The sequence below is a fragment of the Gymnogyps californianus genome, chromosome 3, assembly GCF_018139145.2.
Source record: "Gymnogyps californianus isolate 813 chromosome 3, ASM1813914v2, whole genome shotgun sequence".
In the NCBI taxonomy this organism is placed as follows: domain Eukaryota; kingdom Metazoa; phylum Chordata; class Aves; order Accipitriformes; family Cathartidae; genus Gymnogyps; species Gymnogyps californianus.
In genome coordinates, this window is record NC_059473.1 from 28,527,327 (window position 1) to 28,552,388 (window position 25,062).

Genomic DNA, 25,062 nt, shown 5'->3' on the forward strand with positions numbered 1-25,062 from the left:
ACCCCTTTGAGGCTCTGCTTGCCAGAAGAGTGCAGACACCTGAACTCCTGGCAGGAGGCATAGGGCTAGCCCAAGGACCCCACAAAAAAAGCTGCGTTAACCAGATATTCTTCAGTTTCTTCAGGCAAATAAGAAACTTCCCAGCTTTGGAATTTTTTTTTTTTTTTACAGTTTGAATTCCAATTTTTCACTGTTTTGCATCTTGCAAGTAAGAATTTCTCCAAGATCTATTTGTTTCCCTCTCCTAGGTGGATGCAGCCTTAAGAAACAGTAAGTCCTACAGAGACATCAGAAGCAGCGGGTGGAAATCAGTCACACAGTCCCTGCCTTCAGCACGTCAGCTGACTAACTGTACCTGAAGAACTGACTTATCCAGTGCAGAGATTTATAGATCCTGTGTTATAATTTAACTGTTGGCACAGCAAAATACGTTGCATTATCCACTTCATCTTCTGCAAAGACATGTTACTGCAAAGGCAAAGAGATGCATTTACCTCCCATCCATCTGCACAGCTCTACTGTTTGCAGCAATTACTGCTTGCCTGCAGACTTCTCTAATCACTGAGCAGAGAGAAAAGAATTGTTCTAATTGCTGAGTGGTTTTAGTTTCCCAAAATAGTTGACCTTCTTCCTTTTTGAAGAAAAAACTTTCCCCTGCCTCTCTGCCTGCCTCCCCACCCCCTTCCTGCTGGCAGACATGAGAAGAGAGCTGTGTTTGTTTTCACGGTAAATGGGAGGCAGGGGCAGCAACAAGGCTGATCTCACAGTTTCCAGCTGTAATATTTGATTTCTTTACAACTGCACATATGCAGAACTCAGAAACTAAACTAGTCCAGTAAGAGCAATATGCGTAAAAATCTCACAGCACAAAAAAAAAAAAAAAGGTTTGCGTGGCAACAGCACGGTTCTTGACATGAAAGCAAATACTCCAACTAAAAGACGAGGGTTATTTGGACCAAAACTGCTGAACACTGCAGCTGAGCCCCTACATCCACGTATAGGGACATGATGGATTTTCAAGTGTTGAAGGTCCAGGATTTTATAGTGAAACTAGACTAAGCCAGGCATTTTTAGGTCACCTGAAACTGTCCCTATAGTTTCAAGACCTGCTTAGAAAGAAGAGAAAAAACAAACTATCATTAAAAACTTTTCTTATCTCCCACTAACAGAGACAACTGTGGATCAGTCATCGTGACAATGCTGGTTTGCTGCTTTGAAGTTCATGTAATTTTAACATACAGAATTCTTGTCTTCAGCTTTATATTAACATTACTGATATTAAGTATTTATATTGATCACTTTCAGACATTAGAGGGGTTTTTCTATGTAGTTTTTCTTTTTTTTTTTTAATTGCACAATAAGAAGAATGACAGAAATGTATTTCAACAGGAATTCAAACTAGATAGACAGGATTTTCAAAAGTGAACAGTTAATTTTTTAAAGTAACACTTTTAAGAACCCTAAAAAATGTCTGATCTTCTGCCGGAGAAACTCAAAACTTCTCCAAATGGAGGAGCTGAAGTTTGAGGAGGAAATGGATTAAATATATTTCATTACTAGAATGTTTTTGATAGGATTGTCCAAAATGTTCAGATAATGGACATGCAGAGGTAAAAAGCTGACGCAATACTCCCAGCCCTGGCATTAACTTAATTATCTTTGCAGTCTTTAAATATATGTTCAAGGCAGGAGGATTAATTTATTTATTTTTATTTTATTTTAATGGAAATGCTTCCCTTGTGTACAGACTTTCAAACTGAGATTCACCAAGTAGCACATGCTTCTGGAAGACTGTGAAATCCTTTCTTTTGCTCTCAGCCCAGCGGCTGGGAGCCCAGCTATCCTGGGGCCCCAAAAAGCTGGGCCCAAGCCTGCAGACTCACCGACACAGACCTGGAAGCCCAGAGACCCCCTGGCTCCAAGTGAGGCTCCCAGGTTCTTAACTATGGCAGCTCCCAAGCAGACTGGCGCGAGGCAGGCTGTGTTGCAGACAATTAAAGGGGTTTCCTTAAAAAGAGGCACATATCCTCAGCAAGCCTTTTTCGTCTCTATTGGCAGATCAAAGCTGACACTTTGCAGTACACTTTGTTTCATCCTGTTCAGCTTTCTAACAGAAGATTTTTTGTGGGGAAAGGCTCTGGACAGCTCTAGCTGTCCACGTATTCTTACCTTAAAAACAACTTTTGTTTTTATTTCAAGATCAGTGACACGGAAAAGATCGCTTGTGAACAGCACTGTAACTAGTGTGGTGAGCCCTACTGTTACTCTGCAAGTTATCAGACAGACCTGAGTTTTGTTCATATTTCCTAGAGACTGCCTCAACAGAGTTGGTGCATGGTCCAAAACCTACTGATGAGAAGGTTCAGATGGCAGATATTAAGAGCTAGACAAACTGCTGCAGACCTGGTGACCTGGATATTTTCAGCCCTGGCATTAACTTCTCTGGAGCCTTTATTCACCAAGCACTTCAAGTCAGTGGGAGCTATTTCCACTCTTCCCTGGCATAGATGCTTGCAAATGAAATGACGATAGGAAGCATTCACATTTCTTTCAAATCTCAGAAACCTTATTTCAATTTGAGTTTTGGAAAAGACTTGGGAAGTACTAATTGCTCCAGCTGGTTCATTCCAGGACAAGCACAGAGAGAAGAAAAACAAGGCTCTTCACCTCTTGTTGCAAAAGAGCAAAGCAGACCCAAAGCAGAAGCGAAGAGAAGCAGAGGTACACGATAAACCGGCCTTGGATGTACCTTAGCAAGAGGTTACAGCGCACTTCTCACTCCCTCTCAACCAGACCCATTGTGACACCATAAAATAGAGCAACTTGGGGTGATTCCAAATTAGGCTAGATGGAGGTAGCTTCTCCATAACTGCACACTAGTTGGAAGCTGATGTTACGTTCCACGTTCGCTGTGACGCTGTACCCTCTCTTTAGGGCAAACCGTAGGAGACCATTGCCAAAGGTGCCCGTTCCTCCACTCCCTGCCAGCAGCGGTGGCTTTTGGGCAACATAGCTCTCAATGAATTCTTTGCGCTTCCAGAGGAGCAACATGGAGACAATCTAGGACAAACCGTGTATCTCAAATGTTGACCAAACACATTATTAATTTCCACAGTTAGCTCAGAGACCCCTCAGACCTGGCATGCCTGGGAGCGGGACAACCGAAGGACTTTTGCCCACAGACTTTGTGCCAGTCTTGCGTATGTTACCAGAGTCGTTCCAGTTGTGCTTAGGTTAATAACAAGGAACTTGCTATTTTTTCACAGTATGACAGACAGCTGGACAGATTGCGGCTAACAGACAATGCTTATGTTCATCACATAATGCTGAACATTAAACAGTGCTATGATTTTGTTTGTGTTTGCTCTGTAGAAAATGCTTCTGCTGCATAATATTCTCATCAAATGACTTCTACACTAAGTTCCTACTTGTAGATTTTCTAGTGTGATTCAGTAAATGATTTACTCAGCCCCAAAACACTGCTATCCTCCTAAGTATGCATTTGGCTATCCTCTTTGGATAAAAACAGTTTATCATTTTTAATTAAAATTAATTGAACTGCAAAGCTCAATACCCTATAGTTATTTTACATAGTCTTATTCCATATAGGGGATTTCAAGAAAATGATAAAAAGGAAAATAATCAGTCTATTTTGCTCACACTCCATCTATCCCAGTTTGGTCACATCTGAGAGTACTAATGATTTCTAAAGTAAGAGGTTTCATAGCTAACCTTTTCCTTATCCCTCTTTTGGCCCCAGTCCTCTACCCAAAACACAATCCCCTACCCCGACAGAAAGTGCCCTTATGAATACAAATGCCTGTGGACAACTTTTTATTTGGCAGCTGTATAACATTATGGACTTATTATCCGTGAAAGAGTTCTACTTTCCTCAAACTGGAATTAAAGTGCATTAGGAAACCAAGAAAAATGTTGTTATTGCACATCACACTGGGTCAGACAGCTTTAGAAAATCCGCAGAAGCAAAGGAGAAAACCATTCGCTTTTTTCCTGTACCATCAGTATCATCTGACCGACTGCTAATTGTACTGCTGAGGTTTTAAAGACCTCTATTCAGGTAAGTGCTGGCCAAAAAAAACCGCTCTCATTCATCAAAGCACAAGTACTTTCAAGAGTAGCCTAGTAACACAGAAAAGACTTGAAAATCCTCAAAGTCCAGCCACCTATGGAGCGATCATGTGAAAAAATGTCAAAGAATCACTTTTGTAAATGCTTAAGACAACTGCTACTGAGTGGTAAATACAAAATACTGTTTAATTGCAATTTTCAAAAATTCTTCCTGCTTTCAGTCATTATATGTCTGTCCCGCTGATAGAAATGGGAATTCTTTCAGTTTTCAAGCCTGTGCTCTCCTTTCATTGCAATGAGGACCTAATTCAGAGCTTTAAACTGTGTTCTGCAATGCATAATTAATCTGGCTTCATAGAGACCTGGACAAAAGACCCCATTCAATCTTCAGCTCCTTCCCCCTGAGATATTGTTATTTCTAAAAACTCCTGCCAGCTGGGCTGGAGGGAAATCTCAGCACTGTGGGAGAATGAACAAACTACAGGCCTCCAAGGGATTTGAAGTAACTATCTGACTAAATTGGATTAGAAAGTAAGGAAGGGGAGGGGAAGGAGAGCTTATTCTGAAGTCTACAAAAGCTCATAAAAAATTCTTAGAAGATTTTCATATGGTGAAGGGGAGAGCAATATGCAAGTTTTTATAACAAAACGGAGAAAGAATTTTAAAACATGCGTGAGCCAATAGACTCGGGGATGTTTGAAGGGATTACTGCTGGTATTATTTCAGGAAAACTGTTGTGTCTGCCTTAGAGCTTTGAAACGGCATTTCTCTGTGAAATCTGGGCTGCCCTGCAAACCAAAATAGTCATACTTTCCTTCCAGGTATTTGATATGCCTCCTGTTTGAACCTATAATGTAGCCTAACCATAAGTTGCTTTAAATTTCCTCCTAAGCATGTTGCAATTAAAAGCCTCTGCCCAGAAGGATTTCAAAGGGCTATGGAAAAACAAATTCAGTCTTGTTAAGAGAGCCAGCACCCTGCTTTCATTCCCCACAAGCTCATTCTCCAAAGTACGTCGGTGACGCTGCTCAGATCACCTGGCCACCTCTCACGCATTTCACAATATTTTTAGCAGGCACGCACATACTCGGGAATATTGCCCCATTTATCACCAGACTTTTTGGAAGACGAGGTGGAAAAAGCTCATGGCCCCGTTGGGAAAGTGGGTGGCTGGGGGAAAAGATGCTTTGGGCTCTCTGCCTCTTCTGCCCCGCTCTGCCATCCTCCGCTGACGCAGACCTGCTGCTCGCAGGCTCTCCGCTCCTGCAGCACTCATGCTGTAGTTGAATGAGGTTATGTGGGTGTGGTCCGGGACAAAACTTGGCTCCCTAGCTTCAGAAATATTTTCAGAAACCAGATCTTTTAGCCGCCCTAACCAACACTCCCCTTATTTCAACGGGCAGCCCTTACGACAGCAACGACAAGGACAAACTAGTTTGTAGGTTTTTACATTTTACAGAAAGAAATTACATAAACGCCTCGAGAAAGGCCAGCACCCTCACTTAAAATCCTTCTGCTGGCACTATCAGAAATTTAAAAACCAAAAGTCATAATAAGATCCTGATAACAGGACCACCTTCCTCTCCTTCCTCCTGCCTGTGCCTGCCCATCATAGAGGTAAGGCTGCGTGGGAGGCTGCGCCACCCCCGGGCTGCTGCTCGTGGGACACACTGCCGCAAGAAGTTAAAAGCACCCACGCAATACGCTAACTTCTCCACTGTCAAAAGGAATGAAAACATTCCCTAAAAGTTGATCTACTTAGGACTCACGTGTTGTTACGGAGTGAAAACCGGGGTAGTTTTCAGACATCTGGCATGCACTGAAGAGACCAGCATGCACGATGAAAAATGCACCCTACCGGACGACGCATCTGTGTAAAGATAGGTGCACAAAAATTACAGTCCATCAGAGCAATCCTAATCAAAGTTCCCATTTGTGTTCTTTCATTATCATTATTTGTCATTTCCAGACCTATTATCACAGAATAATTTTCTATAATCTCCCTTTGCCCTGGGGAGGAAGTGCATGGAGGAGAGGGAGTAAGGGGGGGTATTTAAAAAAAAAAAAAAGAGAGAGAAAAAAAGATTCATCAAAATCTTTCAAACCAGCAGAGGTTTTTTAAGGGTGTCACTTCATAAAGAAACACTTGCATGTAACTTAGCAACAGCAACAACAACAAAAGTATTGGTAGCTCATATTCCAGACAAATAGAGAAATGTTTAAAACATTAACTCGTTATACAAAATCCATACAGCCCATTTCCAGTTCCTTTAATTCCTGGGGTGCAGGAAAAGCAAGTCAACACCACCACACTTTCTTTCCCAACCAACAAGATGAGCCACTTGTGATAAGTGTTATACACAATCCAAAGTTGTTGGATGTTGTCAAATCCATGTTGAGGTATCACATCAAAAATCCTTAGTTACAACAGTAATCTAACAACTCTGAATAACCCTGTGGCATTTCTCAAAAGGGACAACTAAAGGTTTCACATCTGTGAAAGAGAAAATCTGATGAAGGAAAAAAATCAGCGTCGTGACATTCAGCTAAATGTATCCTGAGTAATGCTAACACATAAGTAAAAGAACTACCTAAATTAGTGCTGACTTTTCTCAACTGAAGAAAAATCTCTACTGTCGCTCAGTGGATCTAACAGTGCAGTAAGAGTATTAGACATGTCTTCTCTATTGACAACACCTCTTTCAAGGCATTCTACCCAAAACTAGCAGTGGAGACTGCAAGGAGCGAAGGACAGACAGTCCAACCCAAGGTAGCAAAAGTCAATGTTAAACCCCATCCCCTCACTCTGGACTCTGCCCTGCACTGCTATAAGCACAAGACTGCACTGAGGATCTTCTGGTAGACAACACTTTCCCCACAGGCTGCTTAGACACTGTACCCTGCCATGGTCAGGACCTTTCCTAGCAATGCACAAGCAGCCCTCCTCATTCCCACCCTGACCCATCTCCTCCAGCCTACCCATGGTGCTGGCACTGCATGGGGAGCCTTATCTTGGCTGTTGTGGGAGTCCTGCAGCACACCCGGGACGGGGCAGAGCCAGAGCAACCATTATGGGTGTGCAGGCAAAACTCAAATCTGCCGCTTCAGGGAAGACAAAATAACTCGTTCTCACTGCAAGGTTGACAGGAGCCTGGCAGCAGCACTGGGCAGGTGATGGAGGGAGGAAGAGGGGAGCGTGGCAAGGCTGCAGGTCTGGTTTCTGCAGAGGGGCTGAGGCTCGCTCCTGCTGCAAAGAAGGGAAAACGGTGGGCCTGGAAAGGAAAGCAGCAGAGACTGGGGTTTGCTGTTCCTACTGCTGTGTGAGGGGTGGAGAGGGCACGGAGCAGAACTGTCTGCCTCCTGAGGAAGTAGGTCCTTGCACCCAGCTGCACCACTGCACAGGGAGGGAGTGGGGCACGGATCAAGACTTTCAATCATCCATCTCCAAGAGTATTTCTCCCTTAGAGAAGAAAACCAAGGCATGACAAGCAGCAGGATTTGTCCCATATTACAGAAAGGGTCAAAGAGAAACCTGAAAGTTTTGGACACAACTTCTCCATCCACGTGCACTTCTGGAAACTTGGGAGGCTAAACAGACACCCTGCTGCTCGCCCTGCACTCGGTCCTACCTGCTGTTCAGCCTGCTCCCAGACCTATAGCTCACCCTGCTCCCAGCCCTACCTGCTGCTCAGCCCAGCCCCACTGCTCACCCTGCACCCGTGGTCTGCCAGCTGATCCGCTCTGCAGTTGCTGCCTAACTTGCTCCACTTACACACACACACACACATTCATCTGCGCATACATACTCAACACAACAGCTGAAGCAGATCAGCCAAATAACCACAACAGCAATCTGACTCACTTTGAATGACACGAGTGAAACGCCCCAGCCCCATGGGGCCAGCGGTGCTGCAGGCACGGTGGCCGCCTCTGCCGCCCCCGGCCACGGTTGGCTATCCCAAGGGCTCTCATTCAGCCTCATCTTCCCCCACAGCCCTGACATTTTAAAATTTCATCCTACATAAACATGAGGGGAAATTTTAACTCTGTTTTGTTAACTCTGCATCAGCTGCGAGATTGAGAATCCACAAAAATCTCTTAAAAAGGGATGAGTGAATATCAAAAGGGGAAGCAGGGCTCTTCAGCAACAACTTTGTCTGCTATGGGGCACTTCAGCTTCACTCCTCAAAATCTACAGTCTGCCTCATCTCATAGAAATAGGTCATTAACTTCCTTTTTTCTTAATGCTTACTCCATGTTTTAAAAGTATACTCAAATAACTCTGAGACAATTTAGTTCCTTGTTTTTCCCCCTCTTCCTCAAAACCTTGGGCTTCAATTGACAGTAATCCCCAGGACAAAATAATACAACTCAAAAGGGCTGGAGATCAAGGAAAAATTCAGGAATAAAATAAAGGCCAAATTTTCCTGTCACTTACTCTGATATCACCTTGGATTTATACTGAAAAAATTTCGAGATATTGGACCATTACATTATCAAAAGGAGGCAGCAGTCTGTCTTCAATAGGTCTGCCACACAGGTCTAAACAGCCAAAGAGATTTCCATAGAGGCACTCCCACAACATGAAAAGCAGGCACAGAAATACTCCAGGCAGACCAGATCCGGTTATAGTCCCCAAGTCCATCCTCAGGAGCACACTACTGAGCATGCACTCTGTGTAACCCCTCTTGTTTTCAGCTGTCTTCTTCATAAGTTACAAACTGCACTGTCCTACCTATACCATCTTGTCCTAATCTCCCTGTTGAAATGTAATCCTTAAAAATTTTGAGTCTAGGAAATGCAGTTACTCAGTGTTTCCAAGAAGGTCTAAACTGGGCATCAAAACCCCAAAATGTTGCTTAAATGGAATACAAAAATGAATATGAGGCTTCTCATTCAGCTATAACATTTAATTGTGCATAGGAAATAACTCGGGATAGAAATTGCTAATTTTAAAGTTCAACAAATCTTTCTGAAATCAGTGATATACAGAGTCATGCATTTTAAGCATAAATAATAAATCTCTATAGAGAGCAAAACAAGAAGATAGTGGCGTAAATGTAACATTGGTTCAAATTTTGGGCAAAGGAGTCCTTAAAAATTTGTCATTTTTACAAGTGTATTCTTGTCCAGTATTATAGTAATAGCAATTAGATCCAGAAGAAATATTTTGGCTTGTCAGCTTTAATAAAGATGACATTGCAGAGACTCTCAAGAGAGCAGAGTCCCGAGCACAGAGTCAGATGCACCACACTGAGGTCAGAAGGTTTCCATTTGCTCTATTAGCCTAGGCAGAACAACCTGGAGTAGCATTGCTTTGTGCCCAGTCTAGGATGTCCAATGCAACCCATGCCACACCAAAACCAAAGTAAAAACAGAGTTAGTCTTTCTATTATTAGAAGTGCAGCTCTTTAAAAACTTTATAGGAAGCATTTTAAATGAAACAAGGAGAGGAGATGGAATCCAATGGCGAGTTAATCTGTTTGATCAAATTGAACAAAACATTAACAGCATTCAAATTCCTTTTTATCCCAGGGCAAATTCTTCAGATTACATGAAGATACTACATGTACCTATATTTTGGCATGGGTTATTGAAAGATCACAGCCCTAAAATGCAGGATAGATCTCTTCTACTTATGCTGTAAAAATACCCTGTGGTCTTGCTTAATAACAGTTGTGAAGAGCACAAAAATAGTCGGGGGGAAGAGCTGGGAGCAGGATGTACTGTCTCCTGGCATACAGCTCAGTACATGTTCCACCAAACTGCTGCTCGGGGAGCTAATGGACGATGACACAGACACACACGCGTGCTCTCCCTCCGACCCAGGTGGTATTTTTATTCCTAACTACCCTTTCTCTGGGTTGCAGGGAAGTTTGACAGAGCCACTGAGCATCACATGGGATGCTTAGAAGCTGGCAGGCTCCGGCCTGAATTTTACCCTCTGACCACAAAATACAAAGCAGTTTAAAGCTTAGGTTGAAATTTTCGTTAACAAGAGAGCATTACAGGTGGGGGACACAAGATTGGGAGCATGTAACGCAGCCAAGCATCGATTCCTCCAACATGACATATCTGAGGCAGACCTGGCAGCAAGCCCTTACCACTCTGCAAGACAAGAGGAAGGTCTGTAGGAGCCGTGGGCGCACAGGTGTCTGGGCTTTGGTCAGCAGACACATCCCCTGCCCTGCTGCTATCCAGGCACCCTGCAGTCTTAGCGATCAGTTGGTTCAAAGACCACCTCAGTTAAAACAGCCTTGCATGGGCTGCTCGATGCACCTACGCAAAGCACTGTATGAACCCATGGTTTAATGACCACAGCTACACAGGCATCAACCTTTCTCCAAGCAATTCGTGGCACCTGCTGCCACAGAGACAACCACCAAAATACTTAAAGAAAAGCTATAATGTAAGTTGTGCCATTGTATGCTATTCCAGAGATGTAGAAACCAACTAAATGACAACTTTAAAAATGCCTTTTTCTAGCAGATATTAGTTTTGTCCAGCTAACGGGTTTTATTTCAAATGCTGACTTGTAATCAGTGCTAAAAGCATACATCTTCCCCATTTCTTCACCAAATCTGAGCTGAGGTACTAGCACTACAAGAAACCCCACCAAAACAGAAGCTATTTTGTCCTCTGGTACTATGAAGCCACAGCGTGAGAGTCTCCTCCCATGTATACCAGGACCAACTTCATGGATGCCACACTCATGTAACTCTGAAAAAGAACTGGCTATCTACTAGTGGAAGGGAGGTGCCTGTGCTTTCTCTTTTCAGACATTGGGGGGGGGGAGAAGAAAAAAAGAGAAAAAAAGAAAAAAAAAAAAAAAAAGAAAAAAACAAACCCTCCCCCCACCAGGTTTGTGATTGTTATTGGGGTCAGAAAGTCATGTAATGAATGACACTTTAAAATAAAAAGCCATCTACATGATATTTTGAGTACCTTGGTAGATTTAATTCCCTTTTCAAGCATCCTTAAAAAGTGAATTAGGAAATGGAGATTTCAGTGCAGTTGGCATAGGAAGAAACAAGAAAACAAAACAAAATCAACCACTCATCTGCTATTGAAACATCTAATCTAAACCTTTTTATGGTTTAAAAATAGAAACTATAAGACAATGTGTGCTTTAATCAGCACGCAAGGAACAAGCCAATAATTAAAAGTTCAAAATAAAGGTTTAAACTCAAACATAGTTTTGCAACTGCAGTTATAGCCAGATTACAAAATTCCTTTCACACAATGCACATAGCATCCTTTGAGACTTAATGACATTCTGCAGCTGGGGTAGTATGAATCTGAGTTCTTTCTGTTCTGAGTTATTTACTTCTGCAAGAAAATTCCCCATGGCAACTGGCCAAAGGGGCTTGTCTCCTTAGTGTGTGAAATGTGAGCAGATACAAACTTGACACCATATTTCATCCCCTCGCGTTCCCTCGTGTCTGCATTCCTAACTGTAAATTAGGGGGTGGCACTGACCATTCTGGGGTGGCAGGAAGCAGCTTATTCAGAAAGATAGGAAGAGACAGAGGAAAAAAAAATATTGCAATGCTTCAAGGCAGTTTCTGAAACTATAGTGAGATTCTTCTCACCCATAATCAAGACAAGCTGAAATTATGCAACAGCCAATTCCCTTCTAAAAATGTGACATTTATTCCTTTTATTGTCCTTTTAGAGATGCATTTATCATCTAAACAGAAATCAGTAGAAATTTGTCAAGACTTGATAATGCACGTCTATACTTGAAGCAGTACTCTTCTCATCTGCAGTCTCTTTTCAGGAACGCAAGCTGGTTTTTTTCTGTGTGGAGGGTCCACGAAAACAGAGAATACTTCTGCAGCACAGTCTGCCAAAGCTGATTATGAAAGAGGCAATTTGGAACATGGAGCCTCAAGCTGGACTTTAGAAAACAAGAGGCACCTGGGAAATGATGTGCAACTCGCAGAGACTCTAAATACACTCTGGCAAAACCAAAATTCCCTTAAGGACCTCAGCTAGCCAAGGGTGAAGCAGTGACCTTGGACACACGTTTACCCGTCTTGGAGCTGATCTGCACAATACATCTGCTATTTTATCTTAAGGGATACCATCAGTGTACTTACTTCCTTTTGCATCCTGGTTTTTGCTCCAAGTCCTGAACGCGAAGTTATGTGTAGTAGTGACACTAGTAAAACTTTCTTAAAAAAATGTCTAGTTAACAAGGTACATTTTCTGAAAAAGCCTGAAAAGGTCTCAAAATACTGCTATTGACTTCTAAGCACATTCTGCAATGTGCTATAGTTAGGGGGCTATGTCTAGCTATTGTGTCCCACACACTACCTAGAGAAGTTCAGGCTTCAGGTTGCCCTGGAGAGAATCCCGTGATTCCTTCCGGCATACGGGGTAGAGAGACCCTTCCAATTTTATTTGTAGACTTAAAAAATCTCAATGCCATGGGCGCGATAACATTTTAATTAATTTCACTTGAAATGAGGGTGTCTTACTTGAAGTTTCAAGCAACAAGACTGAAGCCAAAATTCTGACAGTCCAACCATGGTTTGCTTGTTGCTATTTTTGATTAAGAAACAAGCAAGATCAAAGACTTTTGCTCAGTCCTGTGTGCTCTCCATGGACTGCAGAGGGACCAACTATGGGTGAAGAGGATTCTTCCTGTCAAGGGGACCTCACAGCAGCAGCCCTGCTCACACTTCTGTTCCCCACAGGAGCTGGGGTCTTGTTCAGACTGGCTGCAGGGGAGAAGCATTCCAGGGCAGGGGAGCTGACCTGGGCGAGTACAATGCACATCCACCGATCCCAACCTGCAAAACACTCCCGAGGGATCATGCTAGCCCAAGCAAGTGAGCACAGATTAGTCTGTAGAAAAATCATGCCAGAAAAACTATCAGTGTAACCAACTTTAGTCAAAATGTTTGCAAAGCTTAGCGATTCCATTTAAATAAATGGAAAATGAGGCTAGAAGTTTTGACGAGAAACCCAGGAAGCTGTTACCAACAGAAGGAATCAACAGGCCAAATTCTGATTTTCCTCTGCCTGTGCTAAGGCCTGCTGCAGAAAATCGCCCATTAACATCTGTGTGACAGCTACTGGATCTGTGAGGTGTAGCAATCAAACATGAATGTGATTAAAGCCTGGTTGGCCAGGGTTTATGACAGAAACAGAAATGCAAATGTCAAATAGTGAATGGCAAATTAGAGCTCCCAGATTATTTTTATCGTTTCAGTAGTTCTCTGAAAAACACAAAAACAGGTGATGTAAGCATTTTAATAGGCTCAAACTGTAAATTCTTTTGGTATTGCCAGAGAAGAGTTAGATACAGTCCCTTAGGTTTCTAGGAGGATACTGCTGAAGTAACTGCTCACTAGTGAGAAGAAGGGTTAACTATCAGCTGACGAAAGGAAAAGATTTTAAGACTTCAGAGAAGAGAGGAAGCTTTAAGTGCTGTTTGATTCTTGAGAGGGAACGGAGGCTGATGAAGGAGAGGGCTTTTATAGCACCTTCCAAAATAGGTGGCAAGGAGGAATAAGAGAGAAAAAAATATTTTCTCTTCTCTCTGGGAAGCCAAGCAGCAATGCAAAGGGCTGAGATCCTAGGAACAGCATGAAAGAGGACATTTGGTCCAGGGTATCTGTAGTTCTACCTTGCCCCACACAGCAGTGTGGCAAAAGTTGTCACACACTGTTTTGGTGTTGCCAGCAGTGCATTAAGGGTGTGCCACAAGATTAGTTTATTCTGAGGGGAGAGAAAGGACCACTGCATTTTGTGTAGCCTGGTAAACGTGCTGAGCAGAGAGATGATTATCCAGCATCCCCTCTTAGACTTACACAGGGAGCAAAGGCAAGGATCCAGCAGTGAACACAGGCCCCCAGCTCACTGGCAGAAGCTGGACAGCCTGGGCTGTCCATAGCCACCCTCTTCCAGTTGCAGCAGTGCCATCTGAGGAGGCTACAGGCTCTAACCCAGCGCCAGTTACTCATCACTGCCCTTCTACCAAGGGTTATTGCCTCCTCAGGTCTGTTGGATGAGCTGCTTCGCTGGTCATCCCTAGCCTGTTTCATTGAAAAGCCCAGATAATTTAAGCAATTTAAATGTTGGTCTGTGCCAACCCAGCTCATTTTGACTGAAGTTGGTAATCGGGAACTGTATCAAGAGAAGCACAACTGGCAGCACAGAGAAGTTTGTAGCCTTCAGTAGGGGTTAGTCACTGCAATTGGGGCAGGGTATGGTCTTCAGCCATTTCAGCTGCTGCTATGAAAGGACTTGTGCATCTTCAGCTGCAGGGGCTATTTTAGCAAATATCATCTAGCCACACTCACTCCAGAACCGTACATCAGCTGAAAGCCAGCGGAGCACTATATAACTGCTGTTGGCTCTGAAACATTTCCAACCCAGACCCTCCTGCTTCCTTGGCTGGGAAGAGAGAGAGAGAGAGAGATTGTAGTAGTTACTCCACCACTTTACACCTGAGGAGGTCTTAACTGGCCAGCTGGGATGCGATTCTGCTCCTTTGCAATAGCAAAAGGGTCAGAAGAGAGTAAAAAGAACCTTCTGGGAGGCTAGGGGAGAAGAGCAGAGGGGTACATACGTAGAGGAGTCCTGTGTCAGTGTCTAAACAGCATCTCTTGAAGGAACAGCATAGTGTAACAGTTCGGAAAAGGACAGGCTAATAGGAATTTACATGATCTCACAAGCTGCAATAGTAAAAGAACATTTTGAAAGAAAGAAAAAAAGACGGAATTAGGGACAGACAAATTGTTCATCAGCTCTAAAACAAGAATTTGGCAATACTAAGTCAGCTGTTTCATATCATTTCAAAATAGATGGTTTTGGTTTACTTTCCTCTTTTCAAAGATTCCCCCCCCCCCCCAAGCACCATTACCCAAGTTCATATAAGAGGTCAAAACAGCTAACAAAGGGGAAAATCACAAAAATTAGCTGAGGTTCAAAAGGCAGTTACTGTATTAGAACATGATTTTGGCTTTCTATTAAAGGGACCTGCTTTTACACAAATCCTAAGATGGCACAGGTTGGCACTACTACATTTGTGTCAGGAGAGCCACTTTGATTCACAGTACCTGAAGATCTGTTCCAACTGCTCTTAGGCTCAGGCTCTGTGGGTCCTGTGTCTGTAGTGCTGAGATGAATCAGATACATTCTTTTTAGTTACTAAGCTTTTGAGAAAACTGATCAGTAGTCAGCTTTTTCAAAACAGCTTTCATGTTTTAAAGAGCGCTCTGTTTGGGGGGGGACGGACTGTTGTTTTTTGGTTTTGTTTTTTTAATACAGTGAATTTTCTAAAGGAGTTGGCACTTTGGAGGGTGGGTGGCATGAGCTTACTGAAAAGCACCCCCTGTAGATGCAGAGTCTGAAGAAAGTATGAGGTACCATAGCATATATTCTCAAATTTACTTAATACACAAGTTCATTTTTCTCCCCTTACATTACAAAGGGCTTTGAAAATCCCATACAGCAACGAGGATTCCACAACTGACTTAACCCAACTCAATGTACTAAATGTGTGCTAGTTGTCCCAGTGACTTATACACCAATAAGCCTTAGTCCTGCCTAAGTTCACAACAGTGACTTTAACAGCCCGTGTACCATCCTCCCAGTGCAGCTTTCTGTCCCCATGCTTCACTCCCATTCACCACTTCAGTCCATCCTTTGATTTCCTGTTCCTAACAGCCCATGCTTCACATTCACTCCAGTACTTAAATACATGATGATGGAGGACAAAGCTGCTAATGGTCTCCAGAACAGGGAAGCCACTGTCCTTTTCCAGGCAAGGCAGGAAAGTGCCTTTCCAGAGTGGTGAAGACTCATATTTAAAGCAGATTTTTACAACTCCACAAGGGCAGCTGTTAGGTGTCTGCAACCTGGGAAAATCAAGCCACAGGGCAGGACTCTCGAGAGCATTTTCATTTCAAAGGGGATGAGGCACTGAAACCTCCACGCCTGCTCACTGAGGTGAGCCCAGCCCCTCAGAGGTGTCCCTTGGTGGGCATGTCTTTCAATAACTCCACTCAAGCTCACCACAATTTTGCACTCAGACCCTACGACCTTAGCATGAGTTAAGCCCATCCAGATAAACAAGGACACTGAAGCGTGAGCAACCCCTTCTTATGACCTCCATGGCTAACAGATTCAGCAAAGATAAAAAGCTAAAGGTTCTTTGAGAGCTTTCACTTCCATTCATTAACCACTAGGATCATACTGAATAAGGAATCTTGCCTTCATTATACTTCATTTTTAAATTAAAAGAAAAAGAACAAACCTCAGGTGTGACATATCCTTTACCCTAGTCTTTTGCTCCTGGGGAACAGAAGGTGGAATCATTTTTATGTAATTTTCACTCTTGTTGATATTATCAGTTGATATTTATACCACTGAGACCCTTATTATCATCCATGAACTTGGCACCTCGGCAAACCATCCCAGCTGAGAAAGCAGTCAAATCAGAGCCAAGACATCCCACCAAAGAGCTCTCAAATGGGAGAAACTTACAGTAGATGCAGAAGAGGGAAATCAGTGGCATTCTCCCAGATTGCCCTTGAGAAATGCACTGGAGTTTAGGCATTCCTCCCCTCCTGCTGTCCTTTGCTGGACTTTTTTCAAACCAATCTGCCATATTTTACCCTGAGAAGGACACTATTATTGACAAGAGATCTCAAGCAATGTCAAGTTGCTGAGAAATCAGTAGAGATGTCTGTCTGCAGAGTGAGAGCTTCCTCTCACGCCTTTCGTAGTAGTCTAAAACTGCACTCAGCTGTAGTAGGATTTCAGAGTATTTCAATTCCCGGTCCCACATGCAACACAGGAGTGCCTATAGAGCCAAAAGAATTTGGGCCAAACCACTAAGAGTTTTCTTCTTTATTAATACACACTTGACCACATACTGCTGGGCAAGGCATGTAGTCAGCATTGCTTGTATCAGCTTACTGAAAAGACCACAGCCTTGTAAACTGTGAAGTTTCTTCTCGCACAGAATTGGGAAGGAAAGGAACTTCTGCTGATGTTGCGCTGAATAGAAATTTTTTTTTCCCAAAAAAGGAAGTGTCCTCATTATAGTAACATTGTTAGATGTGTTTACTACCAAGCTCATCAAGGCACTTGCTTTTCCTTTTTGTGCTATTTGTATCTTTCGCCACAAACATGTTAACAGTTGAGCAAACATCATTTCAGCTTTGAGGGAGCAGGTTAAAAATACTGTCTCCTGCTCAAAAAAAAAATGTTCTGCTCATTTGGAACAAGTCTATTCTACAGCTCTCCAGCACTTCATACCCACTGATCTCAAAGCACTTCTCAGAATGAGAGCATATGCAAGTTTACAACTTTCCTTCTGAATAGATAACCAGTTTTAGAGATGAGGAAGTATCTACCATTATTTTCAAATTTGGAAGCCTAGACTCAGAATTATTGTTTGCTTTTCCAGAGCTAGAAAATTTCCGTTATCCATTTTCAAAAATGGATATTCAACATCTCTGAATTTCAGCACTTCTTTTTAGGTATTAAAGTTTAGTTTGAAAATATTGACACTCATATCTTTTTCAGATTAACTCAAAATCCTCCAGCTAAATTAAAAGATAATTTAGCTACAAGTTCTTTATTTAGGCATAAACAAAAATGTTTCTCCTAAGTATTTATTCATGTCTACAGATACACATGTAGTGGTTTGCACAGAGAAGATGGAGACCAATTATCACTGTACAACTGAATGCTTGACAAGAAGTATAAAAAGAAATATCCCTCAAAAGAATCAAGATGATCCACAGACACACACTTGTGCACACACATTTTTTAGGAGAGAGACCAAGGACAATGGTACCTACTTCCATTGTTCCCCTCATCCAGCCAGTCCCAAAGATTGTTCTCCTTAACAAAGCCCTTTACTGAAGCTAATAAATTTCTGAGACTTAAGAGAAAATGCAGCATAACAATCTTATTCTAGGGATGTTCTCATTCTGGATAAAAGGAGTTTCATCTAATTAAAGTCTAGCTTGAATTTCCCTTACAAGAGGAGATTTCAAGTGATTTATCAAAATTCTGCTTCAGATATCAGAGTAGCAACAGCACTGTTACAATCCCAACCCCACAAATGATAAGTATCAGGCTAATCTACAAACCCAACCTTTCATCTTATTGTTCCAATACAGATTGTTCCAGTTTGGCTGCTTCCTGAACTTCAGGGCTTGGAAGAAGTAAAGTGCTGAAAAACAGCCTGAGCATATGCAAAGTACTTTGCTTGCCTCATAAACACTATGCTTCTAGACATTAGCTGAGTTGCATTTGAATACAATACTCGGGTAAACAAATGCGATGCAACATTCCCATATGTAATATTCACTTTAAGAGTGATATTAAAACACATATCTCCTAGCACCATGAGAAGGCAGAGCTATACACCATGCTAAACCGGCCTGATACAAAAGTTTAACAGTATATTGGTGGACATATCTGGATCTAGGATTTAGCCCAATATATAGGAAGATTTTGGCAGGAAAACGAACAGGACAGGGAGATAGATAGTTTTCAGAAATGCAATTTAAACTACTCCCAAGTCCACAGCACCTTCTGAATCAGGTTTTGGTATGAGCCAGTATCCACAGTAAACAGAATAAATTAATATTTTTTCACGTGATAAAGATCAGGAATTGCTGTCTTCATAGAAGTATTCATTGCCCCTTGAAAGATCACCAGGATGGCCAGGAACTGCCATATCTGGGGAAAAAGCTCAGCCTTCCATCATGATCCTCCAATAACGCAGATCTATACCTGCCGTCTGCAAGGAGTCCATGTCTAAATGCATCAATCCACTGTACTCTTGTGAGCACAAGCAACAGTTTTCCTTTGTCTACCTGCTTGTTTAAATGCTAGATTATAAAAATTAAAAAAATTCAAGGCTCACACTTGTTTTCTGCTTTCCAGTGGAAACTCTTAAATAATTTGCAATCTTAATTAGTACACAAGAGTATAGTAAAGTACAAAGAAATAAAAGTTCCAGCTTAACAAACGCAGGATGTGTGGAAAATATAAACAACTTGATTCAGTAAGCATGCAAGGGATTGAGGCCTGTTTGTCACCAGATCTCCCCCAAACTTCCCCCTGGAGTGAAACTCAAGAAGCATGCATGGACGAAAGCATGTTAGGACTTGGTGGGGAAGCCAATACAAGAATAGCTGCGGTAGTAACAGTGTTCCACATTCATGAAGATCTTGGGTTACCAAGATAAATTCAGCTACGAGACTCACCCTTGTACATTCTTAACCCCTTCACTGCAGGATGCCTTTGCAGGGGGCAGTGCGGGGGTGCAGAGAGGGAACACTAGGAAACTTCAGGAAGGGCTATTTCTTCTGGCTGACAGTGATATATACGCTACCACTTAGATTTACTCTTTTCAGAAATTTAAAAAGTCTTATTTAAGAGGTAATGGATATTGCTGTGGTTATAAAGTCTTTTGCCATTAAACCGTACTGATGTGATTAAGACAGCTATTTTCCTCATATATTAAGGCATAAGACCTCCTCATCCCTGTCTCCCCGAATGCAAAATTAAAATAATAAAAAAATGCTTAGTTATGCTGCTTCCAGGTCATTCTTTGAAAGTTTTCACTTCCTTCAGCTAATAAATGGCATAGTTTGAGGTAATGGCTTTCTTTTCCGGTTTCCAGATGCTGGACTAGCTGCAGTGCTAACAGACAGGCAGCTATGATTTTCTTATCTTTCTGACTCATAATATTACAAAACTATTATTTCAGGGTTTCCAGTTTTACACTAACTGGAACCTCTAATCTTCCCTTTCAACAATATATTAGTGCAAACAATACTGAGGAAAGAACATTCCCTCACCAACACATCTCATTAAATTTCTTATTTTAAAAAGATATTAAACAAGAGCTTTTAATAAATGCTTGACTGTGTGCATTTAACTGTGTTTAAAAAACTTTCTTTTTGTACTTGTTGTGCAAGAAGCAGACATAGGGTAGAGTTTGAAAAAAGCCTTGGATCTTTTTTTTTTCCCCTGAAATGATCAGCAAGAAGTAGAGGAAATAGTGTAACAAAGCCTACTGATATGATAGTCGGGTTCAAAATCTGTTAAAGGGTCAAATTTCAGCTATGTTTCTATCAAAACTCAACAGAGGCTTGCTCCGCCAGAATTTTGTTTTGTGATCACTCTGTTAGCGTCAACGCCTCATCTGTAACATGGGGATCCACAAATAGTTCCCTCCATGACAAGAGAACTATAGAAATAAAGACATGAATTTTGGGGTAAGCGATGAACACGCATTAAAAGGGGACATGTAAGTATCAAGACAGTAAAACTCACGGTAAGTACGGAGACTTGTGGTCCACTGAGTAGGATACAGAATTAAGAGTCAGGTTTATGCTGGATAACTTGCAAGAATAGCAAGCATCGAAAGCTCCTTTTGTCTGAACTTGTGGCTTCTTAGCAAAAGGGTGGGTGTTGGTGCATCTTTCTCCTTCCAAACAGATTTTCTAAGGCTGCAGAGGGAAAAGCTCTGTTAAGAGACTGAAAGCAGCACCATGTACATGAGCTGGGAAGGCCAGCTCAATCCTAGCAGCAGTCAGTCCTTCCTCACTCAGATCCAAGCACTCAGGTTGAATCCCACTCTGAACTCTTCACCTCCTCTCCAGCACGCTTCCCCTCTAAATATAAACTGCACTGCTGACATGATTGCAGCTGGCATTAATCTTTTCAAATGTTTTCCATGTTGTCCTTGGTTTTGTTTACTATGTTAAATCAGGGGAAATTCTGATTTAAGCAGCAAAGAAATAGCAAAAATGTATGTAGATGAAAAGAAAAAAAAAGTTAGATAAAAAACCATAGGAACCAATGGGTGGGTGTAAGGAGGCAGGAAGAGAGATTCATAGAAAGCAAGTGATCTGATGAGCCCGAAGTAAACTGAGCTAGTAATGCTAATCTGAAACATTAAATATCCTGCAAGCGTTAGAACCTCTTTCATCTGTAATTCTGATAGAAACAAAACTGTACACTGTGAACAAACATCTTTGCACCAGAGATCTTTGAACTCCATTAAACATTAACAAACTATTCGGAGCTGAAGTTCCCGTGGTATTTGAGCAGCTAGAGAAAGAACCTACAGGAGAAAGATTGCAGACAGCAATTGTCTGCAGCTTGTGTCATTCAGTGGAGGTATATGAACTTCAGCTCAAGTCTGTGTACACAAGTGTGGGACTACATAAAAATTTCAAAATTACAAGTCTTTTTAAGAACTCACAGCAAATTGCAAAGCTAGTATGAATAAAAGCAGGAAAGCTTTATGTACTCTAACAGAGGAACTTTATCTCATACTATTAGATCTCTAGCTTCTTCATGAAAACATGAGTAAAGTGATAGCAATAAAAGGCTGCTTCTTTCCCTGTTGCAGAGTAGTGAACAGTGCCATGGTATGCAGACAATCCAGGTGCGGTACAACAATCATACAGACTTGTTGTGTGTCACTTCTGATTTTTCCATTCCAATAAAAATGGTGAAGGTGTGAGTTTTGGAGGTGAGGCAGCAGGAACAGGGTTCAGAGTTCTGAGACAAAGAAAGGGAATGAGGGGAAGACCTGCTAAAAAAATAAACCAAACCAACAAAAAACATGCAAAAAGATGCCAATATTAGCTGAACAGCAAACAAACCAAGCAAAGTTGAAAAATGCCAGAGCCCTGTTTTCTCAATATTACTAGCTGTCGCTAACTGCAACCTTTCAAAGAGAACAAGGTTCTATACTTGAAGGAAAGTTTAAGAGACAATGTGCTCGCAGTGACATCCGCTCACGTTACAGTTCCTCCTATGCCTGCATGGCCAAGCTGGAGGGCTGATGCATAAAAAGGCATAATCAGGTTCTCATTAAACAGCTACAGCCCAAGTACATACATGCTCTACATGTATTTAGCTAGCATACTGTGGCCTGCTGTGCTTTTCTCCATGACTACCAATAAACAAGCTTTTCCATTAATATTTTACGGAATTTTCTTACATCTACCCTTTATCTTAACACTGCATGCCACTTAATTCACCTAAACACTTGCATAAACATACGGGGAGCGGGGAGAAGGGGGCTGTTGGTGTTTGATGAACCAGTGTACAGCATAAAATGTTTGGGCAGAAGCTAGTGTACAAAATCATGTATCCATATCAAGCTGTAATAAGCATAAATGTATGTATTTGTATGCTTTTATGCATTTGTTACATGCTCAAAAGTAACTTCAAACCTGCAACTTTATCACTGTGATGCCTTCTGTTTCTCTTTCATCAGATGGACGTTCATCTCAAAGACAAACCATATTCATGTGAAAGACTCGGGACAGAGAAAGGTCATTTAGCTGTGAGGACAAGGGAAGAAGAGGGATGAGGTCACTAAATAATACTAGCAAAACAAGAGTAGTTGGTTGTTATGCATTGGAAAACAAGAATAATATCCATAAGTTTGTAAAGGACCTTGTCCTGTGAGCTTTGTTTGGCTCCCAGTCCAAACAGCCAAAAAAATCCTCACTGAGGGTTACTGTGCACATGCTTGACTGAACGAGAACTCTTTAATGCATTTAAGCATTAGTAATATTATGTACATTATAAATAAAAAGAATAGGACAATTTTGTATCTAAATAAGTCTCTAAATACTATGCTTCAGGGCACAAACTCATTCCCTTCAATAGTCAGTCTAATTTATACTCTCTATACTACACTGTGCAATGAACAGTTGCTCATAAAGAGTTTTTCTTGCTGGAAAGCACTGGATATGCATTGCCCCTTGGGTACTAGGATGCAAAGAGCCAGATGTGGAGAATCACAGCTCTTGTGTTTCTATGACATATCCTTAGCTAGCAAGGGATAAAATAATTCAGAGACTAATGCACTATTAACTGTCCTGCTAGATAACTAGTACTTCACCAGTAATTTCAGTTAAGTATTTTACAAGGGCCAGAAAGAAACCTCAGCCTCCCAGCACTTCCCTCTGCACAAGGTTACTCCCTTACCGCAGCAGGACCTGTAAAAGAAAACTGTCTGCACCTCACCTGCTTCATTGCAAACACCTGTGTTTCACTGTAAATGCACCACTTCCACTGGAAATTTAAGCTAACAGATCAGACAATGCCTGGAAGTCACTAAGGGCACACACTGCTTTCTTCAAACCCTGTTGAAGTGGGAGAGCCTTTGGCAGAGCATGGGGCAAGAACAGCCGCAGCTTCTGCAGCTTCAGGACTGCTGCAAACTTTTCTGCTCTGTTTTCTGTTCAAAGATATGTCATCTGGGATTGCAAACTAACACCAACAAGAATTCCTAATTTGCCTCTAATCACATACAGGCAAAGGTATCTCAGCTCAATAAATCAAGATTACCGACTCATGCACTAGCTTACAAGTCCTCCTTTTTGTGCTTATGGAAGGAGGGAAGAGGGGGGAAAGGTGCAAGATTTCCCATAGGCTGTTAATAAGCATAAGCAATTAACTTTTCTTAACTGGCTGAAAAAGGAACTGAAATGGAGCGGAAAACAAAAATAATTTCCCTATTAAAAAAAAAAACAACAAGCATGAAGAACAACCTAGACCTTGCATACTATTTACATTGTACAACGGGGGAATTTTAGGTAGAACTCTTGATAATTATTGCTGGTGACAGAAGTTCGACTAGCACTGCTCGGAGCTGGCAGGGTTCCTGCACTGAGGGCAGATTTCCGTAGGCTGAAAAGCGCGACACTAAACACTCCAAGTGTGCCGTAAGGGGGTGGAAGGGCTCTGTGTAATTACACTTCTTGCCAGTCTACAAAAACAACAGCCATCCGCCACTCCAGCCCAAATATAAAATCTGGCAGAAGGGGACTAGACATTCACACTAATCGGCTGGCCTTCTGTTTCAAATGACACATGCTTGTAAACAAACAAACAAAAGTACATTTGGGTTTTCAGACTATGCCAAGAAGAAAAAGGAGACTTTTTCATGCGTTGGCTAAAATCTTAATATGCAAACCATCAGTTGAACTCTAATTGCCCAAAAGTACTAAAAATGCCTTGCAAAATTACAGCAAATGCTCTACCTAATGGCTAACATGGAGATATTAAACTGCACATTAACAACAACTCTGCTATGGCATTAACATGGGAGACTTGAGAAAAATGAAAAATTAGACCATTCCAGAGGGCAGACAGGAAAATGCACAGCTTTCTTGCATTGCCTACATGTTTGCAATGAAAACCACACAAAATTTGCCTGAGTCCAGGTTTCATTGCAAACATGAAACTTAGCTCAAGGGAAAATTTGCTAATGTTTGCATAACTATTCAGTCAACTGGGGCCCAGCCTCAAGCAGAGTTTTGTGATCTAAAGAGCCATGAGAAATGTGCAGTTTCACATCAAAACTAGGTGAAACGGGGAAAAATTTGACAGGTTCATTTTGAATTGTGAAGACATTTTAAATGAAACTTCAGAGGCAAATGCAACAACAATGCAGATTGCACGAGCACAAGTGAAGGCTGAGGATAATACACTGTGTAAAATAATAATAATCTAAAAAAGGTTTAATCTTGTTCTAACAGTCCCTATCAGAGTAAAATCTGTTCTCACCTTCACAATACACCTGAGGGATGGGGGGCACTCTTAGTTCCATGTTGTAGGTGGGAAATTGAGGCACAGTGGTTACACATGACCAATAAAGCTTGACTGTGAACTCAATTTCCCATCTAAACATCCTTCCTCTCACTCAGATTTACTTCTGCATGCAAAGCTAATCACACACACACGCCTGCTTCAAGCAGTCCATTAACTCCAAAGCCAAACGGAGTCCCACCAGTCTCACTTTGTACTCTGAGCATATCATTCAGGTAGGCTCCGCATGCAGTTACCCATTTGGATTTCCTTACATCTTCCTATTAACATCTGGTGCCATCTATTTTCATGCAGTACTTTCTAAAGCAGTTAGCATCCACGTTCTGTTTCTGCCTTATTGAGTCATTC

The 25,062-nt window shown here is 41.8% G+C and overlaps 1 long non-coding RNA gene across 1 annotated transcript in view; it reads right to left on the reverse strand.

Moving 5' to 3' along the window:
* Positions 1–25,062, reverse strand: part of LOC127014901 (uncharacterized) — an 88,821-nt gene that overhangs the window by 13,511 nt on the left and 50,248 nt on the right. The window contains exon 2 of the long non-coding RNA XR_007766238.1: positions 20,410–20,585. This is a non-coding gene — a long non-coding RNA (uncharacterized LOC127014901). The remainder of the gene's footprint in view (positions 1–20,409; positions 20,586–25,062) is intronic.